The following is a 25,136-nucleotide window of genomic DNA, read 5'->3' as shown; positions in this document are numbered from 1 at the left end:
TAAGCTCTGGAATTTGTTACCAGCGGATGTGGTTAGTGCAGTTAGTGTAGCTGGGTTTTAAAAAGATTTGGAGAAGTTCATGGAGAAATCCATTAACTGCTATAAATCAAGTTGACTTAGGGAATAGTCACTGCTATTATTGGAAGTAGTAGCATGGGATCTACTTAGTGTTTGGATACTTGCCAGGCACTTGTAGCCTGCAGTGGCCACTGTTGGAAACAGGATACCGGTCTGACTCGGTATGGCAATTTCTTAAGTTATTATGTTCTTTTATTCACCTGCATGCAGGTACTTATAGTCTTGCTTTTCATAGGGAATGCAAATAGGGAAATCAGAATAAATCCTAGCATGATCAAGGGTTCCCAGACATTCAACAATAATATGTTTACTATCTCTGTGAAAACGAATGCTTATACTCTTTAGGTGCATATTACATATCATAATCTCCTTGCCACTGAGTTTGCCCACTGCGATGATATATACCTACCCTTGGGATCTTTGAATTCTTGCACTGCTTGAAATTGGTTGTTTATGTATTAATAGTGCTACTCTCGCCTTTTTCCCCATTGCCCGTTAAGTAGTAACGCTGCCCTACCCAATTTAGGATTTATTTTTTATTTTATTTATCTGCTGCGTGAGTTTCCTGGATACACGCAATCACTGCTTTATGTCTATTCGCAGCTTGTTGAATTTTCTTCCACTTTACGGGAGATCCTAGTCCTGACACATTCCAGGATTACCCATCTAATAGTCATGGTCATCCTTCCAGGTTAAGCGCATTAAGTAGCGTGATATTCAGTAGCATTATATTGAGATTGGCTGCCTCCCAGCCTAAACGATCAGCCCCCTCAGCCTTTTCCTTTAATTTTTCATTGAAATCCATCTCCTTAAAAGCTTTCTGCTTGTGTGTCTTACAAACTCTGGCAGATAATCTCCGCTGCTTACCAAGCTTCCCATTTTGCTGTTACCCCTCCTAGTTTCCCCTCCCCCCACTTTCATACCTCTTTTCCTCATTAGACTCCACCACTGTATTATCTTACTGGAGATGAGTTGAGCTCCATATAAATATGAGCAGGTGCCACCCCCACATTTCCCCTCAACACGATTTTCTGCAGCAACCCTGTAAACATTGCAAACATTGCCCTTTTGAGCGTTTCAATATTACTTGCTCAAATAAACAGCAAAAGTATGAGAAAAAACAATGCAAAAAAACATAAAACCCTCAGGGCATACAAGAGATTTCTTGCCAAAATTGTCCCAAAACTGCTCAGTGACTTCTGTAGCCAAAATTAGTTGTCTGGTGCTAAATTAACTGACAACACTACTGCTTCAGGGTCTCCGCTGGATATCGTCGATTTCCCATGTGCCGCATTGCAGCTCAGACAGTTCTCCAGCCAGACAGTAAAAAAAAAAACGTATCTCGCCCCTGCCAGCCACATACGTTGTGCATCGCTTCAGAAGTGAAAAATAATTGCAGCATAATAAAGTAATTTAAAATTGTTTGGCATCTGTAAAATTCCCGTTACAATGTAGTATACTAATAGAAAAACAGAGTTTAATATCATGTCACAGTATTAAATGCTGACTCATGAAACCCAAATTAGGTTTCAGATGCTAAAATAACCATTAAGGCGCAGTTTCAGAGTTTCTGTTGGACGTCTTCCATCTCCTGTGTGAGCCACAATATGGTGAAAATCCACCTCCGACCTGATGACGACACATATCCTGCCTCTGACTCGTGCATGGGATCCAAAATTAAAAGAAAACACAACTGAAAAAAAAAAGAACATGGAGTTGTTTGGCATCCTGTATTGCTCCATTAACATTGCAGTGATGGTAGAAAAGCAAAATCCAGACAATCATTTCTCTATCTCATTCAAGCTACTTTTTCTGTCTTTTTTTAATATCGTCTCCTCCTTCCTTTCAACAATCACTCGTTTCTTTTCCGGGACCCCCATTAACCTTTGCCAGATACTCTTTAGCTGCCGAAGGCATAGCTAAAATATGGCTTTTTCCTTCATGCCAAATCCTTAGCTTGGTGCGAAATTGCAGCATAAATTGTATGTTTCTGTTATTGAGCTCAGAGCGCATCGAGGTAAATGTTTGACTCTGCAAGGACACTTGGTTGGAAAAGTCCTGAAACATTATCACTTTATGATCTTAGTTTTCAAGCTCTTTTTGTTTGCTAGAGGCCACACATGTCTGTTGCTTGTGTGCATAATTGAGAAAGCGCACCAACATCAGTTGCAGTTTCATTCTCGCTGACATTTTTGGCCTTTTCTATGGGTTCGATCAATTATTAATTTCCCGACAAGATCTTGCATATTTAATATCTGTGGCAACCAAGTTTCAAGGGTTATGTATTAGATCTTCTTCAGATACATTGTCCGTAAATCCTGCAAATCTCAGATTATTTCACCATGAGCAATTCTGTAGATCTTCTGTCTTCACCACACCTTCTGCCAAAGTTTTCTCTAGCAGCACTGTTTTACTCATCAGGCTGTTGGTGTCATCTTCAAGTATTGAAATTTGCCCCTCCACTGCATCTATGCATTTGCCCATGTCATTCATCAAATTTTTTTGTTGCTCAGTATTATTGTTTACCACTTCAAATTTGCTATCTAATGCTGAAACAACTGCATGTGTCAATAATCTTATAGTAACCTCATCCAGGTACTGCGGACCTAAAGACTTATGACCATTGGCCATTTTGTGTTTTGCAGGCTTTAACCACCTTCTCAAATTTTTGCATTTTTGAGGCCATTGAACAACAAACTCTTTCACAACAAATTTGTCTATAAACCTCACATATGCCTTTATAATTCATTTGATGTCAAATTTACAAGCTCTCACAATCCTAAACCAATGATATTGTGGGGGTGGCACCCCGAGCTCAAGTAAGCGTGTCTCACCACAATACATTTCCTCAAAAAACTTTAATTTTTAGTATAAGATATCTTAGGAGAAGTACAGCTCAGCTCAGAGTTCCTGGGCCCTTACATGTCCTCCAAATCTACACACCAATGAGTTAGTCTGTTTTTATAATTTTTTCAAACCGGGTTGGTATTATTATTATATCTCATATATGCTAATAAGACTGCATTCTTATAAGTCTTATGATTTCTTGTAAATTGAGCCTAGAAGGCAGAAATAAAACGTAATGTTGACCTTTGGTGTACTTTTAGCATTTTCAATAGTCTTGGCTATTTTCACAGTCTGATCAGTGCAGTCTCATTGTGCTGTTAATTATCTTTCTGCTTCTTCACTGCCACCAACTATTTTCATAGAGAACCCCCTGAAAGCATCCTCAATTTCATATTAAAAGGCAAATTTTAAAGGTGTTATGTGCACAAAAAGTTATCATATATACATGTAAGCAGCTGCTAAGTGTGCATTCTATATTTTATAAAAGCCACAAGTACGCATATATATTCACTTTCTTGTGCAAATATACATGTGTAAAAAAGGAGGGTCTAGAGGTTTTTGAGGCAGGGCCAGCACGTGCACACATACGTTGTTATTTTAAGACATTTGCATACCTTTTCTTTTCCAATTTACTCCCATTATTTTACACCTGCTAATTATCTGGTATAAGTGATAATAAACATGTTTATTGTGTTGTACTGACTGGCAGGCAGACATGGGAAAACTGTGGGGAGTTCAGACTGAACAACCAGGAGAACTTTGATAGCTTGGAGAAGGACTGGGTGCACTAGTACACTAATTGGTAAAACTGATAATTTCCTACATGCACGCATGTTATAAAATTGGCCAAATTCCGCGTGCAAGACTTATGCAAGTAAGATCTTGTTTACTTTCACTCATAAATTATATGTGCGTATATGTTTAAAATAGGTGGGGAAAGTATGCGCATTCAATACATTGAAATATGTGGTTTCAATATATTGTTTGTATTCATGCGTAGGCCTACATAGGCACAGATGTTGTGTACCAAATATATGCATATTTTATAATATGTGCGTATGTGAAACGTGCATGTTATAAAATAGTATAGTAAAGCTGTGTGCGCTCATATACTCATATATATGGGAGCACTTGCATATTTCAAAGTTATCCTCCCTATGTGTCACATTTTTGCCTGCTATGCAGCCTCCCTGTGCCATGGTTCCAGCTGCTATGCAACTTCCCCAGCAGCAGAGATCTTCAGCAAGCCCTGCTCCCAGCAGCTCAAATTACCTCCTTTCTGATCACCTGATGCCTCAATCCCAGGCCTAATTAACCCAGCCTGTCCATTCCCTTGGTGCCTCTTCATTGGTCACCTTGTCTCCTTGACATGACCATTTTTTTTCTCACTATTCTATCTTACCTTGTGGCCTACCCAGGACTCCTGCCTTGCCTTGTGTCCTATCCAAGGCTTCTATCTTGCTTATGACCTACCCAGGCTTCCTGCCTTGCCTTGCGGCTTGTTTGGCTTCTTGCCTTGCTCTGTGGCCTCTCTTTGTCTCCCTGGTTTACTCTGTTGCCTTCTAGTCTTCTTTGTCTTACTCTGTGTCCTTCTGTTCTCTCTGTCTGACTTGTGGCCTCTGGGCCTACTAGAATTACCTTGCACAGTCAAATGCCCTGTAGGGATTTCTTGTTCCCTATTGCCTTTGTAGACCAGTCCTTGTCCAGTCTTGTCTGTTTGGTCCAATCCTTGTTCAGGCCTGTCCTTGTCTGGTTCTCATCCAGTCCCTTGTATTTTTTCTCAGGCCTTGCCTCTGGTCCTGGCCTTGCTCTCAATTCCAGCTTTGTTTCGAGCCCAGTCCGCACTTAGTCCCAGTTCCCAACCAGTACCTGCATCTAGCTCCCAACCAGTACCTGCATCCAGCTCCCAGCCTGTGCCTACATCCTGTTTCTCAGCCTGTACATAGTTCCCAGGCTGTGCCTGACTCTAGCCATGATGTTCTGCAGAAGTCAAGTCCTACCAGCCCTCAGAATCCAAGGGCTCAACCTGCAGGGAAGGGAGCTGGTTAGTCAGAAGACCAGTTCCAGTCTGCCCTGCAGTCCTATACTGGTTCTGCAAGGGGGGTGCTCCCTGACTCCAGCCCGCTGTTCTAGGACAGTACGATAATATTATGTTCCAATATGCTACTGGCTCCATCCTATGTCATAAGTTAGTCCAATGCAGGCCCAGCCAATGGAGCAATGGATTAGGCTAGAACTCTTATAGTGTTTCACCATACCATTTCTACTAAATCACTTATAAAATGTTGTTTGTTGATTTATGACCTACACGCCAAATGGAAATCACCTTTTCCAGGTGTTAAAGAAAGAAATTTTTTTATATTGGAAAAAAAAAAACATTTTGTGAGGAGTTGGTAAGGTTTCATATAACCGTATAGGCAACCCTGCCTTTTTCAAGCATATTATAATCATGAACCAACCAACCTCCTCCTTTTTTTTGTGTATATGTGCTATTAAAAACTTGGGTTAAATCATTTCTTTAGTGTTCAAAAAATCTATATGACATTCGGAAAGTATCTCCAAAAAGATCTTATAATAATATTCCTCGATGTTTTTTTTCAAGTACCATGACACCACCACTAATGCGCTGTTCAGTGTGATCTACATAATTGCAAGTGACGCTCTTTTCACAAAGAACCTACTCCTTATTGCTTCTATATCACACCTCCCAGACTATAAAAGTCCCAACATGTACGTGTTTCGGACGATCCACGTCCTTCCTCAGGGGATGTTTCGGCGGGTGATGTCTGACCCGCTGTTCATGACAAAAATTGAAGGTTACTTCCCTTAAACTTGTGTAGCAAAGTCTCTGTTTCTAACCGCGTTCCTTCCTTGATGCGTTCTCTCACAGAGTCTTCAGATGTTCTGCTCCGTCAATTGGGGATATCTTCGCCATTACCCGGTCCGGATGTCAACTGATATAGAAGCAATAAGGAGTAAGTTCTCTAAAGGCGGAGATACCTAAGGGTCCCTCCCCCAGTTGAGAATTCCTGAGGTGATTTCCGAGATCCCTCAGAGGTAAGCCTTGGTCCCGGCGTGGACTGAGCCCCCGGTGAAGGGAGTGGAAAGTATAAGTTAATTTTATTGAATCAGAAGAAGGCATTGAGGAAATTGGAAAAAATTTGGAGAAAGAAAAAGGATATAGAGAAAAAACAGCAAATTTTGCAGCAAATGAAGCTGTATAGGAAGCAGTGTTAGGAGTCTAAAAAAGCTAGGATAATGACACAGATAGAACAGTCTATTAATCAGACGTTGGAGCTTTATACTGTAGTAAAAACTCTAACTAAACAACAGGAGGTAATTGATCAAAAAATTCCAAACTGTGAATCCTTAGCCAATTTCTTCCTGAATAAAATACTTGATTTACGTGCAAAGTTCAAAGGAGAGAATGAAAGTTGAAGGGGAAAAATGGTTAATTTTTAGGCACATTTCTATGAAAGAAATCAAGGAAGTAATTAGTGACTTGTGGTCTACAAGTTCAGTTTTAGATCCCTATCCTTTTTCATTAATCAAAGGAGTAAAAGATAATGCTATAAAAATAATACATTGTATAGTTAATCGAATATTATCAGAAGGGTTCATGCCAAATCAGCTATAATTTGTTACAGTAAGACGTGTGCAGAAGGATGTAACAAAGCCCTCCGATTTGCTCACTATTTATTGTCCTATAACAAATATTCCTACTTTAGAAAAAATTGTTGAGAAATTTGTGTTACTACAATTAACTGAATATCTAGAGAAGAACATATTTTAGTTCCCCAGCAATAAGGGTTCTGTAAACATTGTTTTCTCTGCTGGACTATCTGTATCAAGAATTAGATTGTGGTGGCTCTGGTGTATTAGTACAACTTGATTTGACCATAGCGTTTCATACAGTGGATCGTAGAGTGTTGCTACAGCCGTTGGTAAAAAGAGGAATGGGAGGAGTGGTGTTGTTGAGGTGGTTTGAATCCTTTCTACAGGACAGGTGACAAAGGGTACAGGTTGGGTAGACACACTTTACTTGGAAGGAATTAGAAGTAGGGGTTCCGCAATGGTCAGCCCTTTCCCCTGTTTTATTTAATTTGTATATATTACCTCTTTGTACAATTTTAAGAAAGCTGAATGTCAAATTTTATTGCTATGCTGATGATATACCTAGTTTGAATGATGCATTTCCAGGGCTTTTATGTTCTGAGTGTATGACGGCAGTAGAAAATTGGTTAGCTCAAAATTATCTAACATTAAATGTGTCAAAGACCACATTACTATGGATTAGTAGGGCAGCTATCCCAATAGTTGGATCTTTATCTTTTACTGGTATACCTTTACAGTTTATAACAGAAGTGCGAAATCTGGGGATTATCCTATATTCTGGGTTAATCTTTGGCCCATAGATTAAGCAGGTGTTAAAAAGAGCTTTAATACTGGCTGAAGGTTCTGAGACCTTTGAAATTCATGCTGACCCCAATTTTGTTTAGAATGGTGCTACAAGCACTGTTATTTGGACAATTAGACTATTGTAATAGTCTCTATTATGGGCTGGAAAAAAAAATCTTAGAGCACTACAACTCATGTTTTTTTGTCGTGTTTTTTAATCTTTATTTATTTATTTACAATTTCTTGTCTTCCGCAGCTTACTAAAACAATTCGTCCAGAACGGTTTAATCCATTCCTTCCCAAATTTAGCAGAATCCACAGAGTCACAACATTCTTTTAGTAGTGAGTACTCCATTCTCTCATTTTTAAGATGATCAGAACAGTATTGAAAACAAATTAAACAATGACCAGTCCAGGATACTATTTCTGACCAACAAATTACTCACCACAAACTGGTTCGCAAGTAATTCTGGAAGTATTATTTGATCTAGAATATGTCCTGCTTTATGCGTGGGAACTTGTTTCAATTGGCTGAATTGACAGTAATCTAGTAAGGATTAAAATTACCAAAATATATCCTTATGTTGGCTTTCAACAGGTATATTTAAGATACCATCACTAAAATCTTATCAGAATAGGACAATATTGTTAGTAAAATAAATCAGCAAGTAATGAGAGATCTTTGCTTACTAATCCGGAAGGACAATATAATAAACATATCACTCATTCAACCTCATAACCTAGGTTTCACTACCACCCCCTAGTTCTACTGAGATACTTTTCAAAGAAAGGCAGTCCTTATTTATTAATGAAATATCCGAATCTGTATACCATCTCTCTATGAAAAATAATAAATCAAAATCATAATCATGACTAATTTTATATGTCAGTTTCTCAGTCTGTTTAATGTAATTTGTCAAATTTAAATGTAACTGGTTGTTATAATGTAAACCGGAGTGAAGGCAACTCTGCTATACCTCGGTATATAAAAAACGCTAAATAAAATAAATAAATAAATAAATAATCTGTCAATAACTGGAAGACGTCTGCCTTTGCTTTGATAGAACAAATATTAACATAACAGAGTGAATTAGTTGCAGTAAAAGGAAACTGATTAGGAGCCACCAGCTCTTGAGGCTGATGAATTAGCAAATCTATCACGTTTCTTGCACACAAGTTATAGCATAGTAGGAATAACTTGGCCCGGTGAAAACATCATACAGAGCCCAGAAAAATCCAGTCATGAGTCCCCAGCAAGAGTCCAAGCGAAAGGAAAAGCAAAGAAACAAGATTGGCGCAGCCACCTTTACAGCCTCCCAGTGCCTGCCTCCTGCAGTGATTAAGCGCATTGGACACTGGCAGCCTAAATGCTATAAAGGTTATGTTAGAGAGAAATAGCATAAGAACCTAAGAAATTGCCATGCTGGGTCAGACCAAGGGTCCATCAAGCCCTGCATCCTGCGTCCAACAGAGGCCAAAACCAGGCCACAAGAACCTGGCAAGTACCCAAACACTAAGAAGAACCCATGCTACTGATGCAATTAATAGCAGTGGCTATTCCCTAAATATAATTGATTAATAGCCATTAATGGACTTCTCCTCCAAGCATAGAAGTAGGAGCAGCAAGGTTCAGTCCAGTGGAGGTCTAATCACCCCACCTTAATAACTTAATGTATACATTTTCTTATTCCAGGCCACCTGAAGACAATGTGACTTTCCAGCTATTCTTTCATCTTTTGGGCTGGTGGGTGAGTGCATAGTGGCCTCTGAAGTGAGAATCTTGACCTTGCCACCAAAGAAGTCAGAATCTGCTGGTTGGGGGGAAAGAGGAATGCAGTAGGGCTAGTTGACTCCAGCTGAAGCTTCACCAATACCGGCCCACGTTCCTCTTAAGTTGAGCCCTCGGGTGCCAGGGCTGGCTGGACTTAGGCACGTGCTTCTGTGGAGGTAAAGATCTGGCAAGTAGAAGAAGTTGGCAGGCCAAGGTCTAATGCAGGAGGGAATACAGGCAGAGTTCAACAGGGTCAGTATCCAGGCAGCGATCAGTGGCAGGCAGAAGACAATAGGAGTCGTGTAGCAGGCAGTGGTCAGTGACAGGCGGAGTTCACTCAGTGACATGAATCAGGCAAAGGTCAAAATAGAAAGAGCCATCTGAGGGCAGGCAGGAAAGGAGGAGAGAACACTGAAGAACCGAAGACCAGAACGTGAGGAAGACAGGAACTGAAGACTGACAGGAAGAAGATGAGAACTGAAGCCCAAGACCAGAAACTCAGGAACAAGGACTGGAGCACGGGAACAATGAACTGGAACATAAGAAGGAACAGCTGGATCACAGGAATGCAGGAACAATGAGGTAACGCACACTTCAAAGAAATTGACCTATTGCCGAGGTATGGGTTGCTGAGAGCAATGCCCTTTTAAGGGCTGTGGGCTCTGACGTCAGAATTGGGTGCCATGGGGGATTTCCCACCACGGGCCTTTTAAATCCCGGCCAGACACAAGTGCGCACCTACGGAGGCGCAGAATGACGTCAAGGACATACTGCCACAGGCCATGTCAGACCTACAAGTAAATAGCAGACTAGATGGACTTTACAGTCCTCATCTGCCATCATAGTTGGTTTCTATGAATAGTTATGGTCAAGTAAAGTTTATGCAGCCTGATCGCTGCCTGAAATCTGAGCAGTCATCTATCCCGTAGTCAAAAGTGACAATATTTTACTAAGCCACTGGTGCATGTGCCTTAAAATGAGGCAACATGTACCTTTGCATTGAACCTGGGTAGTAGATCTGCCCTATTGGGTCATGATCAGAACAGAGTTAGAGGGATCCAGGTCACAGCAAATAAAACAGATCTTGAATTGCTTTACCTGTGGAATCGTTCTCTGGCAGGGGGGGTGATCTGCTGTGGATTGAATGCTGGAGCCTACCACCAGAACACAGTCTTCCTGAGGCTTGGCACTGTGGCGGCCCAACAGGTGGAGCATCTCTCTGCATGATCACTTGTATGTGCAAGTCGCTGTGCTGCAGAGTCACTTGCTTGGGTGCCTGAGGAGGTGGAAGGACAGTCTGCAGAGCAGAATCCTCAAATTATTGAATAAAGTAGTATAGTTGCAGTGTTACATTTCTGCATAAACAAATTATTGAAACTGAGCAGACCAGAACTGAGACTGCTTCCTCTCCATCATTATCTGCTCTCCCATCTTCTATGCCTGTCACCTCTCTATGGCTCCTATCCTTTTCTTTCCACCTTCTCTTTCTTGCTCTTTTCCCACCTCTCCCCATTCCTGTTTCTTTTTTCTCTTCTCCCATCCTCCCCTCACATCTTACTTTGTTCTCTCTTTTCTTTACCATTTTCTCCATCTTTTTCTTCTCCTCCTCCTCTTCCTCTTTTTTTCACCTCCTGCTCTCTGTTATTTGTCTTCTCACCTGCCTCTCTACCTCTTTTTGGTCAAATATACTCCCCCTTCCCCCAATCCCCATCTCTCTTAGCTTCTCACTTCAATCTTTTATTCTCTCTTCCCTCCCTACGTCTTCTGATTTTAAAATATGCCTAAGAAAATTATACAGGTCAGATTGTGACTGTATTTGCTTGACTGGTTTGAATTTGATCATAGAAACAAATCTTTCAAGCTTATTTTTTTTTCTCTGCTCTGGCAACGAATAATTATTTTATTTTTGCTTAAGGCTTTTGTTAAGAAATACATTATAATTAAAAAAGAAAACTGACATTAATTGAGTGCTGCAGTCACCTTCGTGTTTTCCACCAGCAGCTCTGTGGAAACCTCTCCACACAGCTCTCACTGCTTGGCCTGCAAAAAAAAAAAAAAAGAAAAAAATTACCGACAGGAATTTAAAGTGCTCTTTGTGGGCAAGGGTGCCTGCGGGGCTGGAAGAAGCAAGAGGAAGGGGAGGGAGAGTAAGGAAGTAACCTCATTACAGAATTATCCCAGCATGGACATAAACACACACATCCAGCAAACACAGGAAAACAGCACCATGGAGTCAACACTTCTCTGTAGCAGCACACCAGGAAGCAGAAGTTAGGGACAGAAAAGCCAGCCGTGTGGATACAAAAATAGGAGGAGAGAATAAACTAAGCCTGTGAGAGCTGTGAATAAGATTGGATGAGATTGGTATGTAATGCTGGAATGTTCAGAGTGTGTGTGTGTGTGTGCGTGTCAGTGTCTCTCTCTCTCTCTCGCTGTGTCTCTACATATATATGTGTAGCCCTGGCCTGCTGGCCAATAGGAGTTTAGGGTGCATTCGGGATCAGGTGGGGTAAGCAGAGATCCCATGCTCCCTTGGGTTCTTTCCTGCTGGGTATGGGGGGGTAATGGAGGAAGTAATAGTCTATCACGTTCCTGTTGCTACCTTCCATTAGGAACAACTCACTGCTTGCAGTCTGGTGTTCAAAATAAACCCTTTACTGAAGTCCTGGATGTAGAGGAGTAAATTCAGCTGAGTGCACACTGAAGAATACTGCAGTCCTTTGAGTAAAGCAAAAATTATTTAAAAAAAAATAATCTAAAAATCGAATAATTTTGAAATCACTAGACGTATTCACAGACATTTTCTTCATTTCATTTTCTGGTTTGTTTTTTTTTTTCATTTTTTTGTTGTTTGTTTAGTTTCTTTTCTGTAAAACAAAAGTCAGGTCCAAAGCCCAAAACACCCCCTGACTCCTGAGTCCCTCCCCGACCCTTTTACCCTACCGTTGAAAATGTCTTCATGGAGAAGGAGCATTCCCCAGTTGTTCCTGCCCCTCAGCTGCTGCAGTTACAAACGGTGCTGACAGACAAGGCTGGCTCCATTTTAAAATTATGCCATACAAAATGGCCACCAGGCAGGCCCAGGCCAGCGCCATTTTGTATAGCAAACATTTACAAAGGCGCTGCCTCGGTCTGTCACCGCCATTTGCAATAGCGGCGGCTGAGGGGCAGGAACAACTGGGGATCGCTTCTGCCCCCGAAGACATTTTCAACAAGAAGGTAAGAGTGCCCCAGAGGGAAGGATTAGGGCAGGGCCCAGGAGTGAGGCAGGTGGGGCTGGCGGTGGTGACAACCTTTTTTTTCTGTTGTTTATGAAATTAACAAAATTTTGTTTTTCATTTCAAAAATGAAATGGTATGAACCTGGAAATGTTAAAATTTCCTATTTCATTTCCAATGACCGCATATCCCTATTGGAATGTGCTTTCTGCTACGCAGATCTCTGCAGTCCAACGGCTGAACTGGAACAACACTTCTGAAGAGATACAGTTGAGCTCCTGCTGATACTCTGTTGAGCAACAACTCAGAAGTAGATACTTCCAGTCTGGCAGTCGCTGTTCTGATGCCAACCAGAATGCTATTTTCAAACACTGAAGGCAAATCTTCATTGAAATGTAAAAATTACGAGACTAGCTCCCCTTCCACCACTCTTCACCTCTTATGGTTTTCTCAATCTCAGGATCCTTTTTTTAAGATCCCAGGTCATCTCCCTCCTTCTGGAAGACCTGAGGTCTTCGATCTTGAGCCTCAGCCACCTTCACAGTATGAAAGACAGACTGAAAGAACATGAGCCAAAGTGGACTCACGAGTTTTGGCAAATCACACTCCTTGACAAGACCCCCTTCCCCTGAGCGTTGTCTAGGGAATACTACACATTCCTGCGGTCTTTCACCTCACATATCCAGCATCTGTGGTGTATATAGTAAAGACGGGCACTTTGGGGGTCACCTTTACATGCATAGAATGTAATTGAATTTGGATTAAATCCGAAACCCATGGGATGTCAGAGTGTGCATGCGTAAAGGGGAAAGCAATGCTTGGAATCAATGTTGAACCAGAACAGGCAATAATGTATTCAGGAGAACCTGAACCATCCACTTCTGGACTTGGGGAGGGCAATTTTCAAACATATTTACCTGGGTAAGCTACCTGTTAGAGATTGCCCACCCTCAGAACAGGTAAATCTATGCATGTTTTTCTACCGTGCGCTGCGGATTTTGCCTGCGTTGTGTAGAAGCGGGGTGTGGCACTACCACGAGTAGTTTTACACTTTCAAAATTATGCATGTGAAAAAGAATCCACAGAAAAAGTAAGTGCAGATTTCTCTGGGTGCTTTTTCTTGAGGCAGTTTTCAAGGGGAAAACAGTCTGTGGGTAAAAGCATCTGCAGACTTTGCACCGGTTCGGGCACTTTTGGAAATTGCCCCCTTTTGTCTTTTGGATAAGATCCAAGATCAGGATCCGAACAATGAACTGTCTGAGGACAATCTCTTCTTGGTGTTGTTTGCTGAATGTATAATAAACAGCTTAACTTAAATGGCAGTGCCCCTGGCAAAAAAAAAGAGCAAACAGAACACAGTGGACCGTGAGTGTGACTGACCAGCCTGAATTTAAAGAGGAGCAGGTAATGTGGACTTGGGGAAGACTCATGTGGCCAAAAAAAAAAAACTAGGGAAGCACTCAAAGTCCCATCAGTTATTCTTCTTCCCAACTCCAGCTCATCCCCCACAGTCTCCTCCCCCCCTACAGCCCATCCACACCATATTCCCCCCAACCACCCCCACCACCATAGCCTATCCCCACCACTGTCTCTCAGCCCTCCTTTTTCTCGCATATTCTCCTAATCTCTTATTCCTCCTCACCTCATCGTTTCCTCTTTTTCCCCCCCTCCTCTGCTTACTCCCTCTGAACTTTCCTAATTCTTCCTCTCCTTCACGGGCGCATACTTTTGAGCTTTATGTTTGGGAGCGGGGGATTTAATACCTCTCTGCCTGCTCCACTCCCTATTTCTCTTGATCCATTCTTCCTGTTCCCCTCACAGTTCTTCTTCCCATCCCTTCCTTCCCCAGTAGGTTCCTCCGGCCCCCTCCTTAGCCAGCCCCCACTTCTCTGCCGATTTGGTTCACCCATCCCTTCACTGCACTCCACACAGCACCCTAGGATTCGCTTCATTGGTAGGCTCAGCTCCCCTCTCAATTTCTGATTTCCCCTCCCTCTTCCACAGGCTTGGATCACTTCCCTGCTCTGCCCTCCCTAAGCCCTGGCACATTCTCCTTTTCTGGAACTTCCCCTACCTCCCCATCCCCTGCAGCATTGTCCTGGCATTGAGAAATTCCAGAAATAACGCAAACCAAGGGGAAAGCCATACAAAATTGTTCCGATTGAAAAATATTTTACACACGTCTTCTATAGAACTCAGCATAAGAGTAATGGTGTTCATTAATTTACATCCACCGCCGCTCTCCATACAATGGGCGCCAAGCGGTATCAGAGACACCCACTTTTAATATGAGAAATGTGTCTCATGACAAATTATGATGTCTAAAAAAAAAACCTTGTGTGTAGCTAATGACCTAATATCTTTTAACACCAATTCATAAAAAGTGTGGATGACTGCATCCATCGGTCCAGGCGGAACCCATTGTGAAGGACCTGACACTATAGATCTTATAAAGTCTGGCTGAGGGGAATTCCCAAAATGCAACCTAATCCGTAATGATCTGATAACCCTACTCAGATCTAACTCAGTCTGGAAAAAATCAACCTTATTGGATAGAACAAATGATAAAACATTTTCGAGCATTCATATTGGTGTCTGGTCAAGGGTTTAGTCGACAAATTTATCACGGATGACTCAGCAAGTGTTGTGAACTGAGTCGACGGTCTGTCCCAATTCCAGGCCAGAGTCCATCCCCTGCCTGCAGGGTCCATACTATTTTATCTGATTATTCAAGTCAGATATTCAAATGTTCACCAAACCCAAAGCTTTTAGTTAAAGTCACCACAGGACATGGTGTAGGAATAATAATCAGGGATATGCATTTGTATAAAATGAATTGCACATCTGAACCAAAAATGGCCTACCGCTTTGATATCTTTGGTTCATTTTAAAAGAAAATGGCCTCGAAAATGCCACATTCTTGGGAAGGAGTCAAGATGGTAGCAAAGTTCTAGACCGCGCTATGTTTGCTGTTTCTTGTTTAAACTTTTCCTCTGATAGCGCTGCCTTTGAAGAAGAAAGGGGGGTTAAGGAATTTACCTGCTTTGCCCTCGATCCCAGTGTCACAGCAGATGATGGATGCGTTTCTGAAGCATTGGTCGAGGTCGATTGGAGGAAGACGTTTCTGCTGCTATGCCAGGAGGGAGTAGAGCCTGGCCCAGCTTGAGATGAGGTGTCTCTCAAAACCCCTTGATTCTATACCTCTGGTCTCACACCTGTTACATCTTGGTCGTGGTGCTGACTTGTTGCAGGAAGATGACACAGGGGTTTGAGCCAAGATACCCACCAAGGTGCCTGCGGTGCAGGCAGGAGGTCCGGCTAGACTGGATAAGTTTGAAACTAGCATCTCTTTTCCTCTTCAAAGTGGCAATATTTCAAGTACTGTTTTGATAATCAAACCTTGTTACATTTGAGTCAATTTGCATTAATTAGGCTGGACTTCTCTTTTCAGCTGCTGCTGGTGCTGTTTCTAAACTTGCAGATTCAATTAAGAACATGGTCCAAAGGCAAGAAACTGACTGTAAGAAGTTTAGTAAAGATACTGGTTATCTCAAGGAACAGTTTACAAACATTAAAAATATAAATGGTTCTCTCATTCAAGATAAGAGTTTGGTTCATAGGCCAGTGGAACACTTAAAGAACCAAGCAAGGCAATTGAATTTATAGTTTATCAATTATCCCAAATCCACTTTTTTTTAATTTTACTCCCACTGATCTTCTTACTAAATAATTTGTTGATGTTCTGTCTATACCATCTGAGGCAGTTCCACCTCTAAATAAGGTACCGGTATATTATAAGCCTTATAAGAAGGCGTCCATTCAACTTGGAAATGTGGATAGCTTGGCATTAGGGGAAAGTTCGACAAATCCGACAATTTCTCTGGTTGAGGAATCCAGTCGGGTTCCCTTGTTGCCTTCTTTTGATGATTTGGATCTTCTGTTCTGTGTCTACTTTCAGAAATCATCAGAGAAGGTTTTGGGACAGCGAATATGGATATATCTTGAGGTTAGAAAATTAAAACAGGAGAGGAAACTATTTTTGGCTACGTGCCAAGAGACTGGGCTTCTTGCTGCGTCTTTTCTTCTCGGATATCCCTGCAAGTGTTTAGCTACAGATGCGAAAAATAATTAAGTTTGCTTTTGTTACAAACAGCTGTGAAACTCAGTGGTTCTGTTACAAGTGGGTATGGTAACAATACAGAGACTAGCTGAGAGTTTGTAATACTCAGATTTGATGTTAAGCCTTTTTTTTATTTTTGTCTTGATATGATCTCCTTTGACAATCTTTTCCTTTACCTTCTCCCCCTTTTTTTTTTATTTATTTGTGAGCTATATTTTTTAGATTTATTTTTTCTTTTTCTTTTCAATATTTCTTATGGATATGCTTTTTTGGAACCTCAGTATTTCAATTACAAGGTTATTCTTGGATATTTATTTGAAATTCTAGATAAAAGATTTAAAAAATGGCCTCTCCTTCCTGGAGCTTCCTGGGTCCTTCCAGGCCTGCTCAGGGACCTCATGGAGAATCCAGGACCTGTGTGTAGCCCAGCAGGACTGAGCCAAACCCTACTGGGGCCTCTCAAAGCCCTGACTCACACCATTTTGTTGTATGGACGTATGTTTGTACAGCCAAATGTAAAATGGCACTGGCCCGGGCCTGAGATCAGCACCATTTTAACATGACTATGGCTCTGGTCACAGGGCTGCCCAGTGCCATTCTACAGGGGACACTAGAGAGGCAGGCGTGAATGGGCATCTCTCCTGCCCCTTTCCCTATCCTGAACGCCCATGGAAAGGATAAGTGGGGACCAGGGAGGTCCTATTTCAGCTCATAATTTATTTTTTTTTTTAATGTTTATTTTGGTATGGCAAACAAACCAAACCAAAATAAGCATTAATTGAACCAAAATTAGGGGGCATGCACATTCCTATTGATGACTGTATATATATATATGTGTGTGTGGAAGAGCATCCCATGTTCTCCAGCAGTAGCCTTTGCCAGGGCATGAATGTGATGGAAACCAAGATACCGGTCTTTGAATCCTTACCTTCATTCTTTTTTTTTTTCTTTCTTTGTATTACATGAGTGCTTCTAAAGAATTTCAGACTTCCAGTCCATCTCCATATGTCACAGCAGGACTTTCTATGGCTCCCCCGTGGTACAGAAAACCCTATCGTTTCAGCGGATTGCATTGTGCAAAACCACAAGCTTCAGTTGCACGTCCTTACAGCTTTTATTACTAGGGAGCTTGCAGGCTGATGCTTTTTATGTCTTGGTTGTGGTTGCTAATTCTGTGTTATTGCAACTCATAGTTTATGGTGGCCTAGGGAGCATTTCGGTGGAAAGACAAAGACAGGCACAAGTTGTGCAGGTGTAGAAGGCTGTGAAAGGTGTATTTCTTGGTTTCTTAAACATTACAAAATGGGAAGCATACCTATGCTGTCTCAAGGTTATTATAACCAAGTAGCAGCTAAAGGAGATGGTGTCAGCTGTGATAAGGGTCTCATATTGCAAACACACATAGAATGAGCTAGTTGCATGCCTGTTGCACATTTTAAAGGCACCAAAGAGTAGGAAATACAGGTTAAAATTGTATTTCATATTTCAAATCATCCAGACATCAACCGTGAGACATTGCTTTTGCTAGAGGTTTGTTTCTAATGCACCGGAGAAATGGTGACTGTGGAACAGTCAACTTGTGTGGCATTCTGGGACAATTTTCCCCCTAGGAGCACTCAAGAAGCACAATGGCCATTTGAAAATGAATGAAGTCCCACTCACGCTAGCATTCACCTAACTGTAATTCTCTTGTTGTTTGACATCTTAAGATACTTAAGCTCTAAACAGCCTCTTCGTAATCCCAGTAGGTCACTGGAATGAAGAAAACAGAGAAAATACTGAAAGTCAGGCAGGATAGCTAAACTGAAATGAGGGAAGAGGCTAAGGGAAAGGTTCCTTCAGAGTGGATTGCAGAAAGTGGGACAGTGAGAAGGATCTTAAAATGAATAACATCCATTGTTGATGACCTTTCCCTACATGCAATTGTTTTGTATTTTGGTTATGCAGTACTTTGACAAAACAGAGTTTTTTTGACATGTTAATATTGTTTCCGGTTTGCTTTGTGTTTATTTCCTCCTGTTAAAACCCCCTTTTCCTTATAGACATTAAGGGGTAGATTTTTAAAACCTACGCGCACGCGTCCCACATGGATGCGCAATTTTATAAAATGCTGGGTTGGCGCGCGCACAAGGGGGTGGGGGGGTGTCAACTTTTGCAATTACGCACGGCGACGCATCAGGGCCTTCCCCAGTTCCCTCCCAGTCGACTCCAATTAAGGAAAGGACTGTGAGGGAACTTCCCAACTCCCCATGCCTAACCTCCCTTCTCCTTCCCCTATCCTAACTACCCCAGATTTTGTTATTTTACCTTTTGCTCCTGCCCCAGAGCAGAGGATCCCAGGCACAGTGGCAAATGGCCGTTGTGCTGGGTGCCTCTAGCCCCGCCCTGCCCCACCCCCTGACCATCCCACCCTGCCCCTGGACCGCCCCTTTTTCAAGCCCTGGGACTTACATGCTTCCCAGGGTTTACGTGTGCTGGGGTTTGAAAATCCACCCCTAAGTTAGCCAACAGCATAATAGTAAAGTGTTCTAATGTCACTGACTGCTGGAACAGACAGGGTTAATCTTATGCTGTACAGAGCCAGGGACGTAGCACTGATGAACAGTTAGAGAACAGTTGGGCGCTCACAAGCACTACTTCAGCTGGGAGTTGCAGCTTTGTGCTAATTGGAAAACCTTACACAGGATCTCACTGAGAAAGACATAGTGCTCAACTCCATAGACAAGTTAATTTAAGTGTATTAGTTAGTGTTACTATGAAAATCCAGTTTCTTTTTTCCTGCTTGTTGTATTACAGTTCTTAAAAATAGTTTTGTGTTCAATGTACATACTGGTTAGCAATAAACCTTTTAGTTTATTAGCTTTGTTTTTGTGACTGGTCAGTGAAATAGGTAAGTTGCTATATGATCCCTGAATTTTTTGGATATTTAGTCTTTGTACATTTCTGGGAGCTGTGTGATCCCTAAGTATAAGGAGTAGCAGCATCCCCAGAACCATTAAAATATAGCTTGTGGGGAAGGTGTTTTCCAGGAGGCAGATAGGAGGTTTCTAGACAGTGGAATATGCCCAGATGCATATAATTTCTGTACAGTGCTTATCAAGACCCTCAAATATCCAAGGGTTGCCCTCTGGTGAATATTAAGGTAGTGCAAAGGTACTGCATGACAGCAAGCTTGACGATGGAGCAAATAATGGAGCAAAAATATAATTGGTCATCAAGGGGAAATTTCAGTTTGATGCGTGAGTAGTAAAATAAACATTGAGAATGTATAGATATCAGTCCAGGAAAACTAAAAAAAAAAAAAAAAAGATAATTACAAAGAGAAGATCTAACAGTAGAGAGAAAAGAAAAAACACTGCTGTGCTCTGTCTGCTTAAGCCTCACTCTCTCCCCTCTTGATCTCTGCACTGCCTGGGTGGTGAGGGGCTAGAGCAAGGAAGCAGAAGGCTGTTCTCTGCTGAGTAAAATTCAGCACACCTGAGAGGCAGTACACCTTCAGCCAATGTTGCCGCCCTAGGCACAGACCTAGTGTGCCTGTTGGTAAATCCAGGCCTGCTTCTACCTCTTCAGGGCTGCCCTCCTCACGCATATCCTCATTGAGTCCCTGCCCACCCATCGCTCAGGGATTCCACCTTCAGAGCCACATTATTCCCAGAATCCTCTCTGCCAGCTGCAGTCCCCAGAAATGAAAATAATTCTAATGAGTATGTGTTGTGATTGTATTGATTGGTTATGTACTGAATGTTGTAAAGCACATTTGGACCATTTTTTTGGGAATTAGCATAATATAAGAAGATGGACATAAGTAAATAAATAATCCCACTGAGGGCCTGCTTTGCCCTGGGGGGGGGGGGTGTACTCTATAATAACAGGGGGAATTTATGGTGCGCAGAGGCCTCAGTGTTCAGCTCCTCTCCTGGCTCGATCTTACTTGGTTTTCTGGAGCATGCCCTGGCACCTCAGGGATATCTGGGAAATTTCCCAGTTGGGACCTTATCCGAGGCTGGAGGTAGCGGACCCACCTTCTAATGAGATAGTGGTCCAGTCCTGGTTTCCTAACTCTACCCCAATGTATTTTGCAGGACAGCCTCTGAAGGCTGAGGTACGAGGCTTAAAGCACCAACACTGGACCAAACTCATGTGATGGCAAGGAATTAGTCTTGTAATACCAATTGTGTATAACAAGGGGGTTTAACCATTTCTACAGATTACGATACAGATGACCCCTAGAAGCCAAGTCATTACATGTGAGGACCTCTTATGTCTTTTACAAGGATTTATGAACTAGCAAAAGGACTCAAAGGCAAAGTGTAGAAAAAAAAATGCCACAACTTCTGTATTTTCTATGTAGTATTTTTTTTTTAATCTCCGCAATACTGCAAATGATGTTCAGCGAGAGGCTCTCGTGCTTCTGAGAGCAATCGTGCTTGTGTTCTTTCACTGGCAGGAACAGCCAGCTTAACATTGCATGGAAACGTGTAGCACTGATCCTGAGATACTCATCAGTAATAGAACAATCTCACGTATATTCTTAGGCTGAAGAATGCCAGTGAAATCCTTCAAAGCTTGCTAAGAGCACCACTTATAGGTCCATTAATTCTGTATAAATCAGATGAGGGGAGTAGGGAGAAAATTATTTCATTTTTTGAGGGCTTGTATTGGAAGCATTTAGCGATTTCTCCCCATTTGGAGCTGAGAATGAGTCATTGTTGTGCCACGCGCAGAGAAGTCACTGGTTGGCGACTTCACTCTCGTCTCTAATAACCTTTATAAACTGTGATGAAGGCAGAGTTGCCAGAGTGGCAGTAGTCTGGCTGGCTCTCGTTTGCTTGGGGTCGGAACCTAGTGTCGGCAATGGGGACCACCACCCCCATGCTGCCCAGGCAAAACGCTTACTGTGAGGTAGAAATAACTCCGCGCTCTTCCGTGGCAGCACACGGGGATGCCGTACTTGGAAAAATTATAAACATTCTGTGCTCGCACACGCTGCGTGGTTCTCTTCATGAAGGGTTGTGCCAGTGTGACCAGGCACAAGAGCAGGGAGGGAAGAGGGCAGCAGAGCCAGGCACACTCAGACTGACTAATTCCAGTAACATCCTATCTAGGCAAAAGTAGCCATAAAGAACAAGCGCTATTTGCCGAAAAAAACAAGCCCAAAACACGTGAGATTGAAACTTCTTTTATTATAATGTATTTATACACACTCATTCCCCACCCCCTCCAAGCAAGTCTCTGGCCCCTCACACTCATTCCCCCCTCCCCACTACTTCTAAGCAAGTCTCTGGCCCCTCACACTCATTCCCCCCTCCCCAACCCCTCCAAGCAAGACTCCGGCCCCTCACACTCATTCCCCCCTCCCCACCCTCTCCAATCAAGTCTATGGCCCCTCACACTCATTCCCCCCCTCTCCACCCTCTCCAATCAAGTCTCCGGCCTCTCACACTCATTCCCCCCTCCCCACCCCCTCCAATCAAGTCTCTGGCCCCTCACACTCATTCCTCCTTCCCCACCCCCCTTGCCCAAGCTCCTCTTATTATCATAGCCTATGTCCTCTCTCCCAACTTCTCTCAGAACATGTCCCCTCTCTCAGTCCCTCTCACCTTCTCATAGCCTATCTACCTCTCTCCCTCAGCTTCTCTCTCACAGCTCCTCTTCTCCTCTCCCAGCCAGGATTCCTCCTTTTAGTTCCTCTCCCAGTCCTTCATAGCAGTATTCTTTCTCCCTTCCAGTATCCCCTTTTACAGCCAATCTTCCCATCTCTCATTCCCTCTCCTACTCCCAACCCCTCTCTCACCTCCCTCCCCAACACACCTTCTCTTTCCCTTTTCCTGTCCCTTCAGCAGCCTTCCCCATCTCTACTGCACCTCAGGGCAGACCAAAGGCAGAAGCTTGTCTAATCCTACACTGCTGCTGCTCTCTGAGCCCACTGTTGCTCATTGGTCAGATGCTCCAAAGCCAGCCAATCGGCTGCAGAGGGAGATGGGAACAGTAACAGGGAGACAGAAACACTTCCTTCCTGTCCTCTCAGCGCCAGACCCACAACAGTGCAGGGGGCAATATTGGGGGGTGCTCAAGCACCCACAGAGCTGGCGCCTATGCTCAGCATTAGGTTTAGAACCATGGCTGCTCTGTGCAGAATACAGAATTCTGTATCTGCTGTCGTAGCTGATGGTGAAGTAATATCTACTTATTGTTTTTTTTTTATCTATATTGTATAATACACTATGAGCTCCCACTCAGAGTGAACATATAGGCGGTGATAGTGTCAGCAATCCAAGCAGCATTATCTATTATGAAACATACAATTAACAAAGAAACATGACAACTAGAAGCTGAATAAATGAATGTTATATCTGAGATACCTGCTTCATCATCAGCCATGAGATTTTTCTGACTATAATGAATACTTCAGTCCATTGCTGGACTAGCGCCAGGCATGTTCATTCACATAAGCATGTAATTATGGTGCACTGCCAGCCATGTTGTATTATAGCCAGGCAGGGTTTCCAGTCCTTTTAGATATGTCTGTGATCACATTTGCCTCTTAGTTTTCTTGAACTGGCCATTAGGTTTCTCCACTTTTATTTCTATGATCTCCCCTCGTTCACAGATTAGCCTTTATTTCTGTTAATTGCTGCATGGTCACTGCTGTATCAATAAACAAAAATAAAATAAATGATATCTAGGGGAGAGAATGCAACAGCTTTGCTGCAGCTCCTCTGTTCAGTGTCTCTGTCAGTCTACTAAAAACGTATTAATCAAGTATATCAAAATATATTCTATTTCTCGAGCTTGATGCCCAAGGTGCTTTCCACTTGGCCTATTTAAACGGTTGCACATCTGGGATTTCCCATAGGGAAAGGAAAGGAATAGCAGTAACTTCGGATATCACTCAACCTATAGGAAGATCAGTGTTTGACTGATGTTCTGAGGATAATTGTGGACAAACATGACACGGGGATTTTTCTCGTTGTACCCCATGGAAAGGCACTGAACTATTTTGCAGGATGGGGCAAAAAAAAAAAAGGGCAGTTTTGTTTATTGCTAAATATGTTAGGTTTATTCCTCCAGATGCATTGCCGGACGGCCATCCTAGTGCTGGTCCGTCACTGCTGGAGGAGGCGCACATTTCAGTGACTGGGAAAGCTTGAGGAGAAAGCCCCGAGAGCAGCCTGGCCAGAGAAAGAAAAAAACCACAGCTCCCGGCCACAATAAAATGGGACCGAAGCATCTTATCATAAATCTGTGACATTTCTGGGACCGCACAGGTGAAATTCTCAGCAAATGCAATATCTTTTATTCAGTGGCGAACAAACGGAGTAAGAGAAAAGCCGCGGTTCTTCGTTGGACCGGGTTCTGTGATGGTAGGCCTCACTTTACTTTCCTGTCAGCGTGCCTTGAGCTCACTGGGAGGTGTTTTTTCCCTTTGCTTCCTCCCTGGTAATCCGCTTCCATCCCATCGAAACGTTTGCTTTGCTCAGCATTAGCCATGTAAGGAATTTTATGCCTTCTTCCACTGAGCGGCATCACTGAACCAAGCCGTGGGGCTGTAAGGGAGCAGAGAGGAAGGGCAGGGCCATGGAAAATGCAACCGAAGCAAAAGGCAAAGATGACGGAGGGCGGGGGATGTTTGTCAGCTGAGTTCTTTCACTCCCCCTTCCCTGGTTGCCTTTCCACAGAGAGAGTTTTATCACTTTACGGTGCCTCTCTCCATCCCTCCTTCCTGTTTCTTTTCCTTTCTCGTCTTGCCCTTGTATCGTCTCTCCCTCCTCCCTTCCCTGCCATTCGCTCTTATTGCCCTTTCTCCCTCACCCGTCCTCTCGTTCTTCTCCCCTCGTCCGCCCTCTTTTGCCCAGTTTTTCTCCTTCCTGGTCACTGCCGTCGACCCCCGACTGACTGACTCCCCCCCCTCTCTTTCAGCAGTCACGCTGCACGCGGCACGCGCTCGCGAAAGTGATCAGCCCGTAGACATCATTCACCCAGGCCGTAGGCACAGACTCCACGAGAGCGCTCTGAAGTGCCGGGCGTGAAGGCGTCATGACACCAAGTATTCAGTGCGCAGTGAGCTACAGCTTTGCAATGCTTGCTAGAAATTCCTTCCCACTAAGCAAGTGCGTTTGGCTGCTTTACATAAGAGGATATTCAGTATTGCAGGTCCTACTTCTTGGAATGATTTACCTTTAACAATCAGATATGAAGGGGGGATCTGCTCCAGTTCCAGAAGCTACTTAAAGCCCATCTATTCACCCAAGCTTTTCCAGCTCTGTAAGGATTTTGCACAAGTATGTGTCAGGTTCTACTGGCTTATTTTTATTGTTTATTCTGTTTGTTTGCTGATGCCTGTTATGTTATGTTATGGATGACATAACCTAACAGGCATCAGAAATATATGTAGTTATATATTGTACTCCGCCAGGACTGGTGGATTATAAATGTGTAAAATAAATAATACACAGAGAGGTGCAGGGTACAGAGTGGTGCAAGTGCAGTAAATACAGAGACAAAATATAGGCCACAATATTTTCTATACTTCAATGTTTAATATAACTTTGGTTATCATTATACATTGCTGTCTACAAATACAAATTTTGTGTATTTTCAAAGTAGCACTACTGCTAGTGCTAGCAGAGGTACATAATTAAGGAATTTTCTGCTGCCTTGCAGGTTCAGCGGCCATGGAAAACTGCAGTGCAGTTATAAACCT

The 25,136-nt window shown here is 42.7% G+C and overlaps 1 protein-coding gene and 1 long non-coding RNA gene across 6 annotated transcripts in view; one reads left to right on the top strand and one right to left on the bottom strand.

Moving 5' to 3' along the window:
- Positions 1-25,136, top strand: part of LINGO1 (leucine rich repeat and Ig domain containing 1) — a 1,111,620-nt gene that overhangs the window by 646,623 nt on the left and 439,861 nt on the right. The gene's annotated exons all lie outside the window — the stretch shown is intronic.
- Positions 1,447-11,383, bottom strand: LOC115075123. Of its 2 annotated transcripts, none has more exons than XR_003852437.1 (4): positions 11,255-11,383; positions 11,053-11,134; positions 10,193-10,391; positions 1,447-1,771 (listed from the first exon to the last, which is right to left on the bottom strand). It is a non-coding gene; the product is annotated as an uncharacterized LOC115075123 (long non-coding RNA). The 2 variants fall into 2 exon arrangements; XR_003852438.1 differs by having other exon boundaries at positions 11,075-11,134.

Source organism: Rhinatrema bivittatum, chromosome 13 (assembly GCF_901001135.1).
Source record: "Rhinatrema bivittatum chromosome 13, aRhiBiv1.1, whole genome shotgun sequence".
Lineage (NCBI taxonomy): Eukaryota > Metazoa > Chordata > Amphibia > Gymnophiona > Rhinatrematidae > Rhinatrema > Rhinatrema bivittatum.
This window is presented reverse-complemented; position numbering and strand designations above follow the sequence as displayed.